This window comes from Gallus gallus, chromosome 1 (assembly GCF_016699485.2).
Source record: "Gallus gallus isolate bGalGal1 chromosome 1, bGalGal1.mat.broiler.GRCg7b, whole genome shotgun sequence".
Taxonomy (NCBI): Eukaryota; Metazoa; Chordata; class Aves; order Galliformes; family Phasianidae; genus Gallus; species Gallus gallus.
Genome location: NC_052532.1, coordinates 20,983,552 through 21,000,924, shown reverse-complemented (window position 1 = coordinate 21,000,924; position 17,373 = coordinate 20,983,552). Strand labels below are relative to the sequence as shown.

Here is a 17,373-nt window from a genome sequence, read left to right as displayed (position 1 = left end):
ATTTTTCAGCAAAGTCCAATCCAACAGGCATTCTTCAGCTGCACATATCAGATTACACTGCACAAAGTACAGCCAGATGAGGCAGTGCTTCTGCAGTGCGCACTCACTAAATCATTCGATCTGTTACAGCACCCTCACGGGATGGCAAAGGGATTTGAACCTGCATCACCATCCCCAGGCAAAGGCAAATTGCAGCATGGGTTATTCTACAGGGGGCACTCTGAGCCTCTCGTGCAGGCAGAAATACACCTCACATGGAATAACTAATAGAGGGAAGGAAAAGACCAGAAAGAAATAAGAAATATTTGTCAGAGTCCAAAATGCGTATCAGTCCAACAATAAATGTTCTCCAAAAAGGAGACCTTTGTCAAATACCTATGCAGAAATGTTTCATTTAGCCCACAGGAAAGTAAACTGAAAAGTGGAAATTAAACCCTATAAAGAGGAAAGGGTCAGATCTGCTCCTTCTTTAGAAGTTCCTATTTGGGGTAGTTTCACACCGTCTACTGAATTTTATGGATCTGCTCACTAACACTCTAATGCTACAGTGCATTATAAAGGTAATGACGTTCAGATAACAGCTCTCGGTTAACATCCAGCAGATGAGATGTTTCTATCCAGTCTGCTGCTGTTTCCCTAATGGAGAGCAGGAACAACCATTCAAGCAATGAATACTGCTCAAGCAACCATTCTCTTCTGCTTTGCTGAGGGGCTGCTACAAAGATTTCTCTGCCCAGGTTCTGATACAAGGCATGGAACTTTCTCCACCTTCATTGCATGGATACCTTCTCCAGAGAAGAAATGCAACCCTCTGTGATATAGCAAGGAGACAGGGAGTGGGGAAGTCAGAAAGGAAAGTCTGCTGCTGCTGAAGTATTGCAGGAAGAGAAGAGACTGCATTATGGCAAAACTTGGCTCTACCACGGGCAGCTGAAGAGATTATTACCTTGTACAATTGCTGAAAACCCAACAATGTAACATCCAGTGTGGTAATGCTGAAATCCAATTTTGGCGAGTCTTTATTAACAAACTAGTGCATCTCTTAGTGAAGTTTTGGGGCTTTTTTTCTTGTATATTGAAGTTATTTCTACTGTATGTGCTCAGAACAGATTGAAGGCGACCAGCGCTTTACTGATGTTAGCATTTCCTATGGTCTATTTTATCTTCTCTCATTTCTATGAGAAACAGACATTTCTAAACAGTTCTGTCCAGGTTAAATCACTATTTTCGGGTTGTGTAAGAGAATACTGAGGGGTAAAAAAAGGAAGCGGTTGCCAGTGAGGCGTTATGAGAAGGATATTTTACAGACAGCTACTGGCTAATAAGTGGTAAAGCCACATTCTAATCTTACATTAGCACGGGTCTGGAATAAGTTTGTCAAAATCAATGGAATTAAACTGTCACACAAGAAAAGATGTTCAGATCAATCTGTTTTCGCAGTCATTTTACACTCTTCCAAGATCCAAAGCCTTCAGAGCATTAAACTCAGTCTGATCTTGAGATACTTGATTACCTGTCCTAGAGATGGCTTTTCCTTCTTTCATTTGCTGTTGTAAGTGAGAGAACGTTAGATTTCAAGGTTTCTAAGTGCTGTTATTGCCTTAGACTGTCTATTCATAAGTCTGTCTTTGGTGAAATCCCCATGTCTGTGAAATGATCAATTACACTGCTTTCTCTGACTGCATTTCCATTGTAACTTTGGAGATATTATGTAGTTTTCCTTCAATATTAACAATCAGAAATGAAGTCATAGGAAGGCTTTTGTCAGCTAGTCATACTGATGAAAAATGTGGGCTGGCAGTATCTTTCAATTTCACATAGAAATGTTCAGATATGTATGAAATACATCATTGCCGGTAACCTTACAAACCTGCGTGACATTTTTGTCACTAAGTGTTCACAGATACACTGAAAAGTGTAAAGTGAATACTTCAAAATTTCATTTTGATTTAGCCATGTTCATTATATTACACATACTATTTCATTATATTACAATAATATTTCGTTTCATCCTCAGATTCAGAGTCATGGGAAAGGATTTCGAGAGAAGAAACCTCCTGTGGTAAAGTGGCCTGAGTCAAAACGGCACATCCAGTCAAACTGGCAGCTGAAAGATCTGGAAATCCCCTGGAAATACATTCTGGGATACACAAGGTGAGTAATGAAAGAGGAGAAACAGGCAATGCACAGTGCTTGAGCAGAATGGAAAAAATCACCTCACCAGCTGAGTGCGGACAAAAGAATATGGGAAAATCCAGCAGAGCTAAGATAAGGTGAGAGATGAGAGCTGCACTCTGGTATTATAGCAGAGTGGAGAAAATGACTGTGTTTTCCTGCTCTTGATCTCACTCTCCTTCCCAGTATTACCCCATTACTTAATCCTCCCATGACAAACAGTGCAAACTTGGAAGCAGGCTTGTGCAAAATGCGCAGCCTGACATCCTAGCACAGCAAGGCAAGGTAGTCTGGTGGCTACTCTGGAAGCAGGTGTCACTTCACAGTTAAACTAACGAATTCAGTTTGTCTTGCTGCCTTCTGGAAATTTATCATAATGTACACCAACTTATACCCTTATTCTCTGATTCAATCCTCTAAAACGATAGGGATGGTTTTTTACTCTGCTAGTCAAAAGAAGTAACCATATTTACAAAGCTTCTACAATGAACCTCATTTGAGGCACGCTTACAAGCATTCAATAGCTAGTTCTTGCCCAGGGTCTTACAGGTTAGCCTGAAAGGTTAAAGTAGGCTGAATCTTAAGTGGATGGAAGAGTAGATGAGCAGTTTCCAGAAACATATTTTGAATTTTCATCTCACTGATGGAAACGACAGTACAAGTTAGTTACCAGACTTGGAATTGAATTAAGCATCTGAGACAATATATGTTTTTAGTCCTAAAAAATACTCCTTCCTATCCCAAGAAGCAAAAAACAAGGGGGAACTTGCCACTACTGTGGTCACGTGATAGCATTTCTCTTCGCTTCTGCAGTCTGGGGCAATAACAGAGCACAGGGAGGTTACTTAGCTCATTTTTATCTTTTCATTTTACAAGAATCGTGGAAAGTTTACATCTCACGGCTGTTGACTGACCAGACAATAAGGCTATACTAAAAAAGACAGCATTTTTTGTATTTCTCTTGTGATATTTTCTGTTTGGTTTTGGCTTTTTGTAGATTACAGTAGAAATGTGGAAAATTTTATTTACCCATAATTTAACTAGGTGAGAAAATCCAGTCAAACAATGTTTATTGTTTTTGCTTTTGATGACCCATTCTTTGATATTTACATATAGTAATCTAAAGAGTTGTTTACATAGAGATGCAGGCAGAATTTAAGCTTTGGTAAGAATTTCAATGTACTTACTACCCTGCACTAGCTCTTTCTTTGAACATCCTTAGAACAATGTAAAGTGATATTATTTGGGGCTGCCTTTGGCCAATAGCTCACCTTCCCAATTGTTCCCAGATACACCTGTAGGGCAGCACAGGATCTTTGTCGACTTCACAGTGCAATAGTGACAGCAACTGAACAGTTATTCTTTTTTCCTTCCCCGGTTCACCATCTTATATTTTATACTGCAGCTTTCACCATTAGAGTGAGTCTCTTGGTACAACTGCTATTCCACGTAAAGTGAAGGAAGTCAAATGTCTAGATATTTCCTAAATGAGTGATTTACTATTTCTTACCAAGAAATCTCCTGTGGACTCCAGAACACTAACAGAAAGGCAAGACAGGGCCACAGGATGGCTCAGCTGTCATCTCACCCTTTTAATGGCCACACATGAAGCTCAGCTTCAGTGGGTAGTGCACCCACTTCACTGGGCTCAACAAACAAGAGAGAGTTTTGAGCGTATGCTCAAGCACCCATGACCAAATACTACAAGGTGGGCTCATTGTAATGCAAAGCCTTGTAATATTTTTCTTCCTTTTTTTTTTCAGTCTTTATCTAGAATTGTCTTTGCTATATGTTAAAGTTATTTGTGCTCCCACCACTAAATAAGTTACTTCTTCCATATCACCATATCTCACTCCCAACTAGTAGCCTAAACACAACAAATATTTAGTTTCCAGATCTATACCATCAAAAAATCTCCAGCTCATTAAAGCCTTACAGGGTAAGACATTTATAATAGAAGGATGAAATACAGAACTGTAAATAATAGTTCATAACCCGAACTTTGTTTGTGCCTATTTGGAGAGTCCATTCAGGCTCCCTACAGCTTAAAGAAATATCATCTGCATCTTTTGAGAAATATATACACAACTCTCCTAATCAACACCAAGTGTGGAAAGAGCAAGTTCACATCTAGAAATGCTTTATTTACAGGGTTGTGTGCTTTGTGGAAGCCTCTGTATATCTCTAAATGGTGGCTCATGCAGCCTCAGACAGCAGCATCATGTACACGTAGGAGGACTTGCACAAGTGAACAATTAGTAAATCCAGTCAGAATCTCTCTGTTTCTGAAGCTGAGGCACAGATCAATACATTCCCAAGGAAGTTCAAGATGTCTGTCCTGGATTCATGAGTTACTTATCTGTTCCATGTACATTCAGTCCCTTTTTCTAAATGCCAAGGCAATTTTGGTAAAAACAACCAGCTGTTGCAAATGAAGAAAATCCTGCCTCTCTAGGACAATCAGATTTTGTTGTACGTGACTGAATGCCAGATCTGCCCCCAGACTCAATCCTGGCTGACAAGTTTCAAGAACACAGAAATGATACCCCACACCTTACCACAACACCACCATGGTTCACGTGCTCCCATTACTTCCTCACCTGTATGTGAGCATCACCTAAACAGTGCAGCACAGGTACAGCAGATGGCAAAACAGGCAGATGCAAACCTGCCTCTGCTTTCTCTTGAAATCTGTGCTAGATGTTCAGTTTGAATTTCATAAGCAGGCCTAAAGCATCACCTCAGTGAGCCTTCAGAGGCTGGTGTAGCCCCACCCTTTCACAAGGCACATACTCGGAGCTGATTTGCCTCTTGAGCAATCAGGCAGTAGAGCATACTTTGATTTTTCAAAATCACTGTTTTAAAATAGAGTTTTACCTTAGGTGCATTACAGAGAAGCAATACACTGTGGCAAAAATAAAGCAACTGTGAGAGGATTTTCATGAAAGAAATTACAACTTCCGGACCACGGCTCTGCAGAGGAAGTCTTCTCCTACCTCTACACTACTTACTTCATATTAAGCCAACTGTCTGGTAAAGCATTTACATGCCAACAACAGAGGCTGATACCACACTGGGATATGTTGCAGCTATCATAACTTAGTTGTGTTTCTTACCTAGCTGAAAAGCAGCCATCTTGCATGCTTCTTTACACATAGCAGCAACTATCCACATGTCAGAAGGAGCCAAAGCAAGAAGATGTTTGCTTTTTCCTCTCCATATTTTTGTTTTCTCAAGACTGCCTCTGTTTTGCAGGGACAGCAAAACTCTGCCCACCAACAAGATAGCTGCCACTCTCCAGTAAGGCTGTACCACCAAGATGGCTGCCACTCTGCAGTAAAGCTGTGCCCATCAACAAGATGGCTGCCATTCTGTGGCAAAGTTGTGGCCGCCACCATGGCTGCTGCTCTCCAGGACAGCAGCTCAACCCACTTCACCCAACTACAGAGCTGGTGGCCATCTTGTCAGTGGGCACAGCTTCTCTCTCTCTTCCCTGCCCACATAGCAGGTGCTGTACAGAGCCGCATGCACCTTAGGAAAGGTGTGTGAGAGACATGAGGGAGCTAAGGAAGGGATTGCTGTAAGTTATGTGAAACTGGGGGCTGGAGAGACTGCATTTCACACTGCTATGAAGCCCAATGCCAAAAAACAGGTGGTTAACTGAAGAAAGGGCTGGTGGATAAGCTCACTACAGCTGCCATCAAGTTTAAAGTAATTTATTTAATCAGTAAAATACCAAAGGTAAAGTAAATAGCTGTAGCCTGGCCAAGCTTATATCCATCAGCAAAGTAATAGGAATAGCAAATGCATCACTTGCTTCTCCCTACCCCAACAGGTGTACAGCATGGGTGGACTGTTGTCGGGAGCGGGTGGAAACAGCCACCAGCAAGTTATGCATCTGGGGGATACAGAACAGCAGCGCTGATAATAGCTTGGGTTTCCTCGTGCTGGCATTTGTAAGGATAACTGTTTGTGGAGACAAGAGCTGCAGCTGTAGCCTGGGGGAAAATACTCAATTTTCCCGAGACTGCTTTTCGGTTGAAAAGGAGAGCAAGGAAGAAAAATCCTTCTTGGGAGAAAGCAAAGGAGGGCCGGAGAAATCTGCTGCAGACAGAAGGCAGAGAGCAAACTATGGGCAATGATAGGGAAAGGCATAAAATACAAAATAAATAAATTAAGAATAATTTTTGGTGGTTATGGTTTTTGCACTGATTATTATGACATTAAGCTACATATATTGTAGTTATTAGATAATAAACATTGGTAAGTTTGTTTTCATGGCAAGGATTTCAATGGTTTATAGCACTAGAGCTAAACTGAGCAACTTCATAGCATAAGGACAGAAGCATTCCTGTCTGTACTTTCAGATTTACAAATATTTATATAGCTAGATAATTCATAGAGACTATGCCAATAAATTGAGACTGCTTGATATGTTTTAAAGATTTTTTTCTTACTCCAAACTGGAATACACAGTAAGTAATTGTTCTATATACAGTGACTATGCTAAATCAGAGAAAACCTGTGCTTTATGCTGGGTTGTTCCTGAATCACAGCGTGGTTGATGTTGCAAATATTTCTGTACAAACATAAATTTTGTCTAGGATATATAATCTTTTCTTCATTAGTACCTGTAAAACTCAGCACTTACATAACAGATCTATGGTTTTAGAGTATTAATTCTGTATTTTGTATCTTCAAAGATTTTTTGTATCTCCCTCTGACAAGGGAGGCGTATGAAGGAAAAGCAGAGAGGGGTTCAGGTGGGAACAAGTCAAGCCTAACAAAAGAGAAAATAAGTGATGTGAATAGAGGAAAAGTAAATAGGGGGAATTTAATGTTTTATGCTCGTTAGCTTTAGATTAATAATTTTTATCAGAATCACACTGCAAAACAATACAGAAAAGCTGAAAAGCTTTATGACTTTAAAGTAAAAAGAAAAAATTAGCTTTATTTTAAAAATTAAACAATGTATTTAAAAAATTAACAAAATAACTCCTAAAAAAAATTAAGAGGAAACTTCCTCTCTGGGCGATATAGTGAATGACAACATTCAAATAGTAGAGGGTTAATCGGCTCCAGCTGACGTGTCCTACCACTATGGGGACAGATTATAAAAGAAACGGGAAACAGGGCTAGAAAGGGTGCACTCCCTTTCTGCCTGGCCCTGTTGCTCTGTGGTTTTTAGTTTGATTATGTGGCTCGATGACTGCCTTGTGGACAATAAAGCATTCTCTGGGGGAAAATCTCTAAAGGAATTTTGTCTGGAAGTTTGCTTTCTTTCTCCACAGTAATTCATACAGGCTAAGGCCTTCTAAGGACCTTGAAATACCTCCTCATGGCTACTGCTAGAATCAGATACTGGATGCCAGTAAATCAAGCATCTACTGTGGAAGTTTATTTGTGCTTATGGCTGCAACAGCCTCTGCAGCTATGTAGGGTATTGCTGGGAATTTGTTTCCATTGTGGTGGTTTCTTTTGACAATGTGTGAAAATTTAACTGGCTGCAGCTTAAGATTGAAAGTGTAAACCATACCATTCGCAAGAGTTGTGTTTTACAATACAGGCCTACTATACAACACACGCGACTGTAGGAATTGCAGATTAAAACCGATGGGGCGTATAAACTCTATGTTTGGCTGGGGCAGAAAGAGGTTAAAAGTCTGACCTGCAAGCAAATCTGTTGCTAGCTCTACATCCCAACTGCAGCTTTTAGTATGGGAAAATGTTTAAGGCAATTTGCATGCTCCCTCAAACAAAGGATCCAGTTTAGTAAACCGCAGACTTTGTGACCAAACAGCCTACAGTATTTTTTAGGTCTACTTCAAGTATGGCATGTTATGGAGCATAATTTACTCCAAAAGTACAAATGAAGCCAGAAAGGGGCCTTCAGTAGTACTGCTGCCATAAGGCCATCTAATGGCTATCTAATAGTCCCAGACAGAAGATCCCAACATTACACTGCAGTTGTACATTATCATAAAAACTAGCTCAGGTCTCCAGTTCTGGTTAGGAGGAACATGCTGGCAACAGAACAATTGAGGAAACAATTTAATTGTTTTTTCCTAGTCATTTGCATAGTAATGATGGCTTTAGAAGTTACTGAAGTAAAATCTGAATACTCCTGAAGAATAATTTGCTAATTAATCTGGAAAAAACAAATATTTGTGTTTGGGGACATTATATTTTAGAACATTCAGAAAATAATCTCACAGAAGTTCATGTGGGGTCAGCCTCCAAATCTAATTTTGATAGTCACCAACTTAACTAGCATAAATGAATACAACAGATCAGAAATGATTAGTTAAAGGCTCTACTGCTCCACTGATGCCATAAATGTAAGTTCCATCATTATGTTATAGTTCATTCATCTTCCAATTTGAATGCCAAGAAGCATATTCTGTGTGAGTCACTTTGTCATAAATATATGAACGTACTGAATAGAGTTGATGAATACAGGTACTTGGCAAGCATTCATAACAGTTTCATATCAGTTCTTGCTTAGTGATCCTGAAAGATGAGGGATATTTTTTTTTTTTTCAAATCCGGTATAATTTGCTACCTATATTAGTAGCAGAATGCAATAATGTATGACATCTAACAGTAACTTCACATGCATTGAAACATTTCTAATTTTATAGTCTGGACCAATTAAGGTTTGGTGGAGGTGTTGACTAGGTTCCATATGTTAGATAATTGCTTTCTTGTTTGATTACTGATTGTGCTTACAGGATAGATAAACCTACTGCCGGTGTGCACTGGCCAATGAACTAATCCAGTATCTGTGTGAAAGCAACGTTCGTTGCCTTTGCGTGCAATTTCTGTCCATTGTCATACCAATGTACAATGCTTCTCCTTGATACAACTGCAAAGCCAATGGAGTATACCAGTATTAGGCTGAGATCTACATGCCAGAACTTGATAACGTGTCCTGATTCTAAGTAGTATCTTTAGGAATGCACTATCAAAATAATATTTTTATTCAGTCTCTACATATAAGACTTTTCATCTATTGTAAAGTTTGAAACTCATGTTCTTCTTGTCATATATGACTTTCTATAACATCACATTACTTCAGCTTAAAGAAATTGAGAGCAATAGCTCAATTTTATAAGATGCTTCAGTGAAGCGATAAGCACATTAAGTGCATTAATACATTTTAGCCCATTTTGTTGCACTCAGGCAGTGAACTAACGTTGAACCGAGCACCAAAGTTAGATATCTGCCTGTGAAAGTTTTCTGCCAAGCATCAGCACCTTCCTGTGCCTGATGGCTGAATGATACCCTTCTCCAGACACATTCTTGTAATAGTTTCCACCCATTCAGTGGATTCTATAGAATCCACTGTAACATTTCCAAGCTCCCAAACACTGTAACTTGAGATATGCCTTGATTTCTCAATTAATGTAGCTAAAAAAGACTTGATTAGAAAAACCTTCTGTGAGAATATGAAAAAAGTGCCTGAATACACCAGACAAGGTTGTCAAATAGCCTTTTTTTTAATCAAACTACTGAGCTACAATTCAGCTGGACTGTGTGGTTAATTAGCCCCCTTTTGCTTGTCAGCTTGCAATCAAATGTGTAGCAAAGAATAAAATTGCTCATTTCAGCAGCAGTCTGCAGTGTTACATCCACTAGGAGGAGGTAGAGAACCATTCAATGCAACGTGAGGCATCGATGGCATCTCGTGTGGTACTTTGTGTGTGCTGAATGGATTTACAACACAAGGACGGCTAGTAGATGTTATCCACAGCATCACTGCTGGCTGGTTGGGTGCCTGTGTGTTCTGCCTCTTTACACTGATCACTGTCAAAAAGAAAAGAAAAAAGAAGAAGCCATGTGAGGATGTAAGCGGCTTAGAAAGGTGATGGATCTTATCAGCTAGCATGGAAGACAGAGTTGTAGGAATTTCCCATGAGATTTTACAGGATTTCTGCAGCTCTTAAAAACTGCATATTTTTGAGCACAAGCTACCGCAGCACGGTAATATTTGAAACTCTCAGGTCTGAGGCAGTTGTCATAATTTGAAACCGTGTCCAGCTGCCTGGGATTGCCTGAGTACTACGTCCTGCTCCTGATGAAAGTCTATGCCTAGCTGCTCATGCAACGCTCAGGGCCTCCAGGCTTCTTAAAGCAGCCCTGCCAGCATTAGAGCAATCTACACACTGAAAAACTGAAGTGATTTTGTCTCAGTGGACACAACACATCGAGGGTATGTCAGTGTCCCAGTGTAGAGAGAAAGTAGCCAATTTCACTTTAAACAAGGTAGTTCATGCTATTTTGCATATCTTAGTTGCAGTAACATGTTCGGTCCTGGCCAATTTATCCCACTGTGGGATTAGTGGTAAGACTGCAATGATTTCTTGCTCTGCCGGGTTGCTCTCCTTATCCCAGCAACCTGTTCAACACAATATTAACCACAGAAAGAGAAGGTAGGCCAAAGGTAGATTGTCTATCTTTGGCAATATGAAAAGCAATCAGTAATAGGAACACCCCTACCTTATTTTTAGCTTGGATTGTTTTGTGAGGAGCCTGAAACATTTCGTTCACTTTAGAAAGCTAGAAGAAATTGCATAAATATATTTCTCATGCTCAGTATAGAATCACAGAATTATATAATTGTTTGAGCTGGACACTTAAAGGTCATCTGGTCCAACTTCCCTCCAAAGAACTGAGACACCTGCAGCTAGATCAGATTGCTCAGAGCAGAGCCCCCTCCAGCTTGACCATAAATGACTCCAGTGACAGGGTAGCCACCATCTCTCTGGGAAACCTGTTCCAGTGCTTCACTACCTTTATTGTAAAAAACTTCTTCCTTATATCCAGTCTAAATCTCCCCTTTTTCAGTTTGAAACCATTTCCTCTTGTCCTGTCACAACAGACACTGCTAAAGAAACTGTCTCTTTCATACAGCCCCCCTTTAGATACTGAAAGTCTGCTCTCAGGTCTCTTTGGAGCCTTCTCTTCTCCAGGGTGAACAGCCCCAGCTCTCTCAGCCTGTCACCTTTGGAGAGGTGTTCCATTTTGTGGACCCTTTTTGTGGCCCTCCTCTGGACGTACTCCAACAGGTCCATGTCTGTCCTGTACTGAGGACTCCACATCTGGACGCAGTACTCCAGGTGAGGCCTCACGAGCACAGAGCAGAGGGGCAGGTTCACTTTGCTCGATCTGCTGGCCATGCTTCTTTTAATGCAGCTCAGGCTATGTTTGGCCTTCTAGGCTGTGAGGGCACATTGCTGGCTCAAGTCCAGTTTGCCATCTGCTAGCACCCCCAAGTCCTTTTCAACACAGCTGTGCTCAATCCTTTCGTGCCCTGGCTTGTACTGATAGTGGGGGTTGTCTTGACCCATGTACAAGACCTTGCACTTGGATTTGTTGAACATCATGAGGTTTTCTGGGCCCACTGCTCAAGTCTGTCTAGGTCCCTCTGTATGGCATCCTGTCCCTCTGGTGTCATCAGCAAACTTGCTGAGGATACACTCAATCCCACTGTTGATGTCACTGATGAAGATATTAAAGAGCATTCGTTGCTGGGGGACACCACTTGTCACTGATCTCCATCTGGACATTGAACCATTGAGCATCCCTCTCTGGGTATGATGAAATAACCGAACCTCAATTATTTCTGGTTCCAATGAGGAAGGCATAGAATATGGTTTGGTTATACTTTGCTTTTCCTGTCAATTTATTAACTAGTGGGCAGCCATGAGCTGTAGAACACTGAGGCTGCTTGCATTCACACTCATTGTCCTGGCTGCAAAGAATGAGACCCGGTTCCCTGCTCTGAGGCTGCACTTCCAAGGCTGCTGCACAACACTACCATCAAGTGGTCTCTGCAGCACAGCACAATAGCATGCCAAGCCCTGAATCCATTTTGAAATTGAAATGACGTTGCTCAGTTTTGCATAGATATAAAAATCAAATCTTTTCGGCATCAGGTGAGCCTTTGTAAAGGGAGTGTTCATGTTCAACTGCTCCCACTCATATTAAATGTTTCACAACCATTGCTCTTTTTCCAGACCTGCCAGTGAGCTTATTTGTCAGAATATTTGGAAAGAAAGTAGAAAACTTGTAATTTTACTACCTTCACAGAACGTTTTACATTTGGTTTCACTTATTTTAATTAGAAAGATGGTTTTTTTAATTACTGATGTATAAACTTAAGAACACATATATAAAGTGCATGCAGTGCAGTCTCAGAGCATGACAGCCTGCATTTTCACTACCAACTATTCCACAGTTTCCTGCAGAGAATTGTCATTTGAATATTTATGAAAGTTTATTCTGCAGGAGCCTATTCACTGGAGGCCTGTATAGAATTGTCCTCTTGTTCTTTGAATTTGGAGGGGATTTAGATGCACCGCTGCTGCTCATTAGTGTTGTAATTTTTGGTAGCTCCATTTTCCTTTTTTACTTTGTCTCTTACTCTACTGATATTGGGTTTTGGTTTGGTTTTGTTTTGGTTTTTTTTTTTTTTTTTTTTTTTTGCCCTTTAAAATATATAGTACGGAACAAGGTGATTCAGAATATTTCAGATCAGAGTTTTAAATAAATTCCCAATACATATTAATGTGACCACCTTCTTTCTCAAACCTTCCTAGCCTGTCTTTCCACAGGGGTAACATACTGTAAAAGAATCTGTGTAGTAGTATTCTGTTGGACCACTTCAGGGTCACTGTCAGTGGAGATCTAGGACTTTATGTGGTCCCACATAGCCCAGATGGAGGTTAGATCACAATCTTGTTGTTTAACAGTTCTCAGCAGGTGGGAAAGTTGCCACCGTTCTTACTATAGATTACTCCCCCCTCCTGGTGGTTCACTGATTTGACCTTTATGTCCTGGTTTGAATCTGCAGCACATGCTGAAAAACAGTATATCATTTAAATATACATCTTTAAGCTTTTTCTTGATTTTCATCTCCCCTCTACTCCCTAAGGAGTTGTAGTTATTTATATATGGACAACATATCCTTTTGTGCAAACTGAAAGTGTTGAATGTAGTAGATAGAGTGTAATAGTTGCAGATCTGATAGTCTCAAAATTACTGGGAGTTCAGTGTATCCTCGCTTGGGCATCAACTGAAAATACATAGGGATAAGCAGTTAGAAATCATTTTGGTCAGTTGCTGACCTGAAGAAGGTGGGATATTTGCCAGATATTTGGAAAGTCTGCATGAGACACTCCAGTGGAGATTTCATAGCACGCTTAGGCTCCAGTGTTTTATCATCCTAGTTGGACCATTGTGCCAACTTCAGCAAAAATGAATTCCTTACTGTTCCTATCATCTTCTCTACTGTTTTACATCCTGGAAGGTTATTATATACACCCTGTTGGATCTCTCTTTCTTAGATTTAACTATTCCACTTCCTTTCAAGTTCTAAACATCTAAATCTTGTCCTTTTTGGACTCTCCAGCATGCCTTCATTTCTGTCAAATTGAGTAACTGTAATGGAATACTATCTCTGTTTGATTTCTGCCCTTTAAATCACAAATGCTGAAGCTGCAACACAGAGTCTGTGTAAGACTGTGAGAATAGCTCCTGCAAATTCTTGACGTAATTCTTCCAATATTTCAAGTTCTTTTTCTTTATTTTTGAAGGTAAACTTCGGTAAACTTTTTTTTCTTAGTTGGGCAAGAGCAGTGACTTATTTAAGTATATAGCAGAAACACATTATGGCCTGCTTTGTATTAGGCACTGTGTGAAGACAGGACAAAAAGATGATTCTTACCCTCCAAACATACAGTCCAAATTGGAAAAAGATAGATACAGATTCCAGTTAAGCAATAAGACAATAATTGTCGGTGGCAGCCAGAGACTGCAGTAAACAAAAAACAGAAAGGGAGGGAACGAGGGTTATAATCTCAGCAAACGTGGGCTGGTTTTGAAAAGTTCTGTCTCTTTAATGATTCATATGACATAAATCTTAACAAGGCTGACCAGATTTTTACAGTTGTTAAGCAGATGGAACAGTGCAAAAGTAGTGCTTGAAAACACAGCCACTTGATCTAGGCAGCTGAAGTTGAGTGACACCAAGCTGTCTTTGGTGTAGTTATAAATGCACACACAATTTTCTACAGTTTAATAGTAATAATCATAACATCATAATATGTTTTCTTTAGGTGTGGTTATCCTTAATTAAAGGAATTCTTGATGACAATCCTGCAGTTGCGTAGTCCTTATGATGTTTTGGTACTCATTTATATTAATGATATAATTACTCTGATTTTAAAAACTGGACAGGCCACTTCTTTTGCCATTTTACAGGATAAAAGCAAGTTTAAGTGATACAAAATTATTTTTTTACAGAGCACACTTCTCTAGCATAGGTTTACCTCCTACCTTTCCACAGGTTATGTGAAGAATAACAGCCTCCTGTTGACTGTGCCCACCTCTGTCCAGTTCAAAGCACATCCAAGAATAGACGTTGTACTTTTCAGACCCACCACTCAACTGTCAGGAAGAATGGAATCTAGATGTGATATGCTCCACAAGCAAACTTGTTGAGCAAACATTTATTTCCCAAAGGCTACTGTCAACTATTGACTACTTCATGACGTACTTCAGTTAACATGTGAGGATGTAAAGCAACTTGTTCAAATACGTGCTCTGAGAAAGTAAGTTTATTTTCAAACAGGCATCTAATGGGGAAAAAAGTAAGTTTGAAAAAGTGATTAATGCCAAGAATCATTTCAAGTTATACTATAGATTCTGAGAAGCAAAGAAATATGCCTAAATTTGACCCATCCCCAGAAAGCTGACATTAGATATTTTTAGTACAATATTGGTTAACCTTTTGGGAAGCTTTTGGAATGCTCCTTGCTGTCTAGCTGCTAGAAAATCATTTTTCTTTTTTCTTCTCTTTATGCTGAGAAGAACTTCACAATGATATAACCCGTCTGCCTCTCCTGCCCACTCAGTCAGGGGTTTTGTTTGATTATGTATTTCATGTTCAGTTAGAATTTTCTGCCTGTCTTAAGCCCAGTCACAAGTAAAATGAGCAAGCAAGAATATAATTTGAGTTCCATGTGGTCAATCCATGAATCACTTAAGTGAAGAAGGAAGCCTGATTAAAAAAATGAGATCTGCACATGTATTATATTATTAGAAAGACAGAATGACCACAAAAATTACAATCATTCTCTAATAGCTGTCATTATATTTGACTGAGATAATGGGGAAACTTACAAGATTTAATCTCTCAATTTTTTTAATTTTAGAATCATAACTAAACAAAGATTCAATACGATGCTCTTTGTACAAATATCAAAGATTTAGATTTCTCTTTCTGTTGTTTTCTCTTCTTTCTTTCTTTGCTTGTTTCTTTATTTCTTCCAAGGGACTGTCTGTTCATGAGTACTGTTTCCTGATTTGCAAGAAGCTTTGTTAACTCAGTGCAGCCCTACAGAAAATAGTACTTTTTCATATTTTCTAGGTGGTAATCTCTGAATACATTGACTCGTGTATATCAGGTGATGTATCATCAGATACAGATTTGATAAACAAGAACTGCAAAGCTTTATCCTTTTAGACAGATACTAATGACTTGCCCATTATCATACTATCATAATTGAGTCTTTATTACTACTAGATCTGCTACTTCAACTTGCTGTGTGAGCAGCGAGGTTCAGCTCATCACCAATAATTTATTAAAACACAGCACCTCCGCCACCTCAGCCAGCAGTCTGTGAATGCCCTGAAGGTAGCCTGATGGGGGACCAAGTAGCCCAAAACTTTCTGAGAATCAGGTTATGTTAGTTTCTAAATCAATAGTCAACTTTGAAAATTGAAGCTAAGCACCATGAGGCAGATCCTTACTCCTGGAACACAGTGACAAAAAGAGAACAGGACATACTCCGCTTAGAGTGTGAGCATATGAAAATATGGGGGAATAATTTTTCTGTGTTTACAAACTAGAACCCTCTCATCATATTCTTGGAAATCAAAGATCGACAAATAAATCTTCATGTTGGAGAAGGCAACAAACAAAAAAATCCTGCTCCAAATGTTTTCTGGGCTCTGATGAAAATGGCAATACTTGTTCTAGACAATATATATGACAAGGCAAATAAACATGTTAGTGTACAGCTGTTTGTTCAACATGATGCTGTGGTGTACTGAGCAGTCATCACAGATAACCTGGTTCTCCTTCGTGTATTTGCCTCCTTGTTTATAAAGTGCAACTATTTTAATTTGGCAGTATTTAAAACCCACTTTCGAGTATGTAAAAGGATATTTTAATGGAAGAAAACAAAGTCATGACTGTAAGGATATGTTGTAACTGTAGTTTTAATACTTATACTGAAGATGGCAGTATGAAAGCAGAAAACAAATGCTTCTGGAGGGACTTTCCAAAGCTATTTTGGATCTTCTCTGTTACTGATTTTATTACATTCTTAATAAGTATGAGCAGCTTAAACCACATAAAAATTAAAATTCAGAATGGTTAGTAATGAGAAACACTCACAGAACAAATATTCGAGACAGGGAAAAACATTAAAACGTGCAATATTGACACTGTACAGTAGTGTCAATGAGTGAAGTAGAGTGGAGATGAAGAAATGAACCTTTAGACAGAAGTTCATTAACAGATTGGACAGTTTCAAAGTACCAAATAATAAAAACATTAGCATTCAACTAAATGATTTAAGCTTCAGTGAATGTAATTGTGTTGGGGTCTTCTGTCATCAAAATGACTGTTACAATATTTAAAAGAAAATGATGATTCTCATTCTGAGTAGCAGTACTTTCCTGCATTTAAATCTATTATCCACCACAGTCGTTTCTCTTCTATCCTTTGGCCTGTGTCCTGAATCTCCTTCATGCATATACACACGTACATTCCCCTATCAATGCACATTCATTATCTCATGTAATTATTTTTCTCCTTAATAGATGTCTGATGTGTTTAACTACAAACCAATATAATGTATCCTTTGTTTGTAGAGCTGAAAATTATTTAATTTATGTCTCACAGAGCAATACATTTTGATTCCAAGAAGCTTTGGTGCGATTAAACTCAAATGATTTTGAAACGTTTGTGTCAGGTATCACTGTGAAAGTAGTTTGTTGTATTTTATAATGCAGAGGTGATGACTGCACTATAGGTTCTAAACTAAGGTAAAACAAAAACTTCACACTAAATTGGTGACCAACATTAGGAAGCACTAGCAGGATGAGAAAATTCTTCCCTAAAGAAAT

At 39.2% G+C, this 17,373-nt stretch overlaps 1 protein-coding gene across 2 annotated transcripts in view; it reads right to left on the bottom strand.

Annotated features, from left to right (window-relative positions):
• ZNF800 (zinc finger protein 800) overlaps positions 1-14,613 on the bottom strand; it is a 77,757-nt gene extending 63,144 nt beyond the window's left edge. The window contains exon 1 of one of the 2 annotated variants that reach the window (XM_025147527.3): positions 14,515-14,613. The gene's annotated coding sequence lies outside the window, so the exon portion shown is untranslated. The remainder of the gene's footprint in view (positions 1-14,514) is intronic. The other variant, XM_040688950.2, reaches the window with a different exon arrangement.
• Between the last annotated feature and the right edge of the window lie 2,760 nt (positions 14,614-17,373).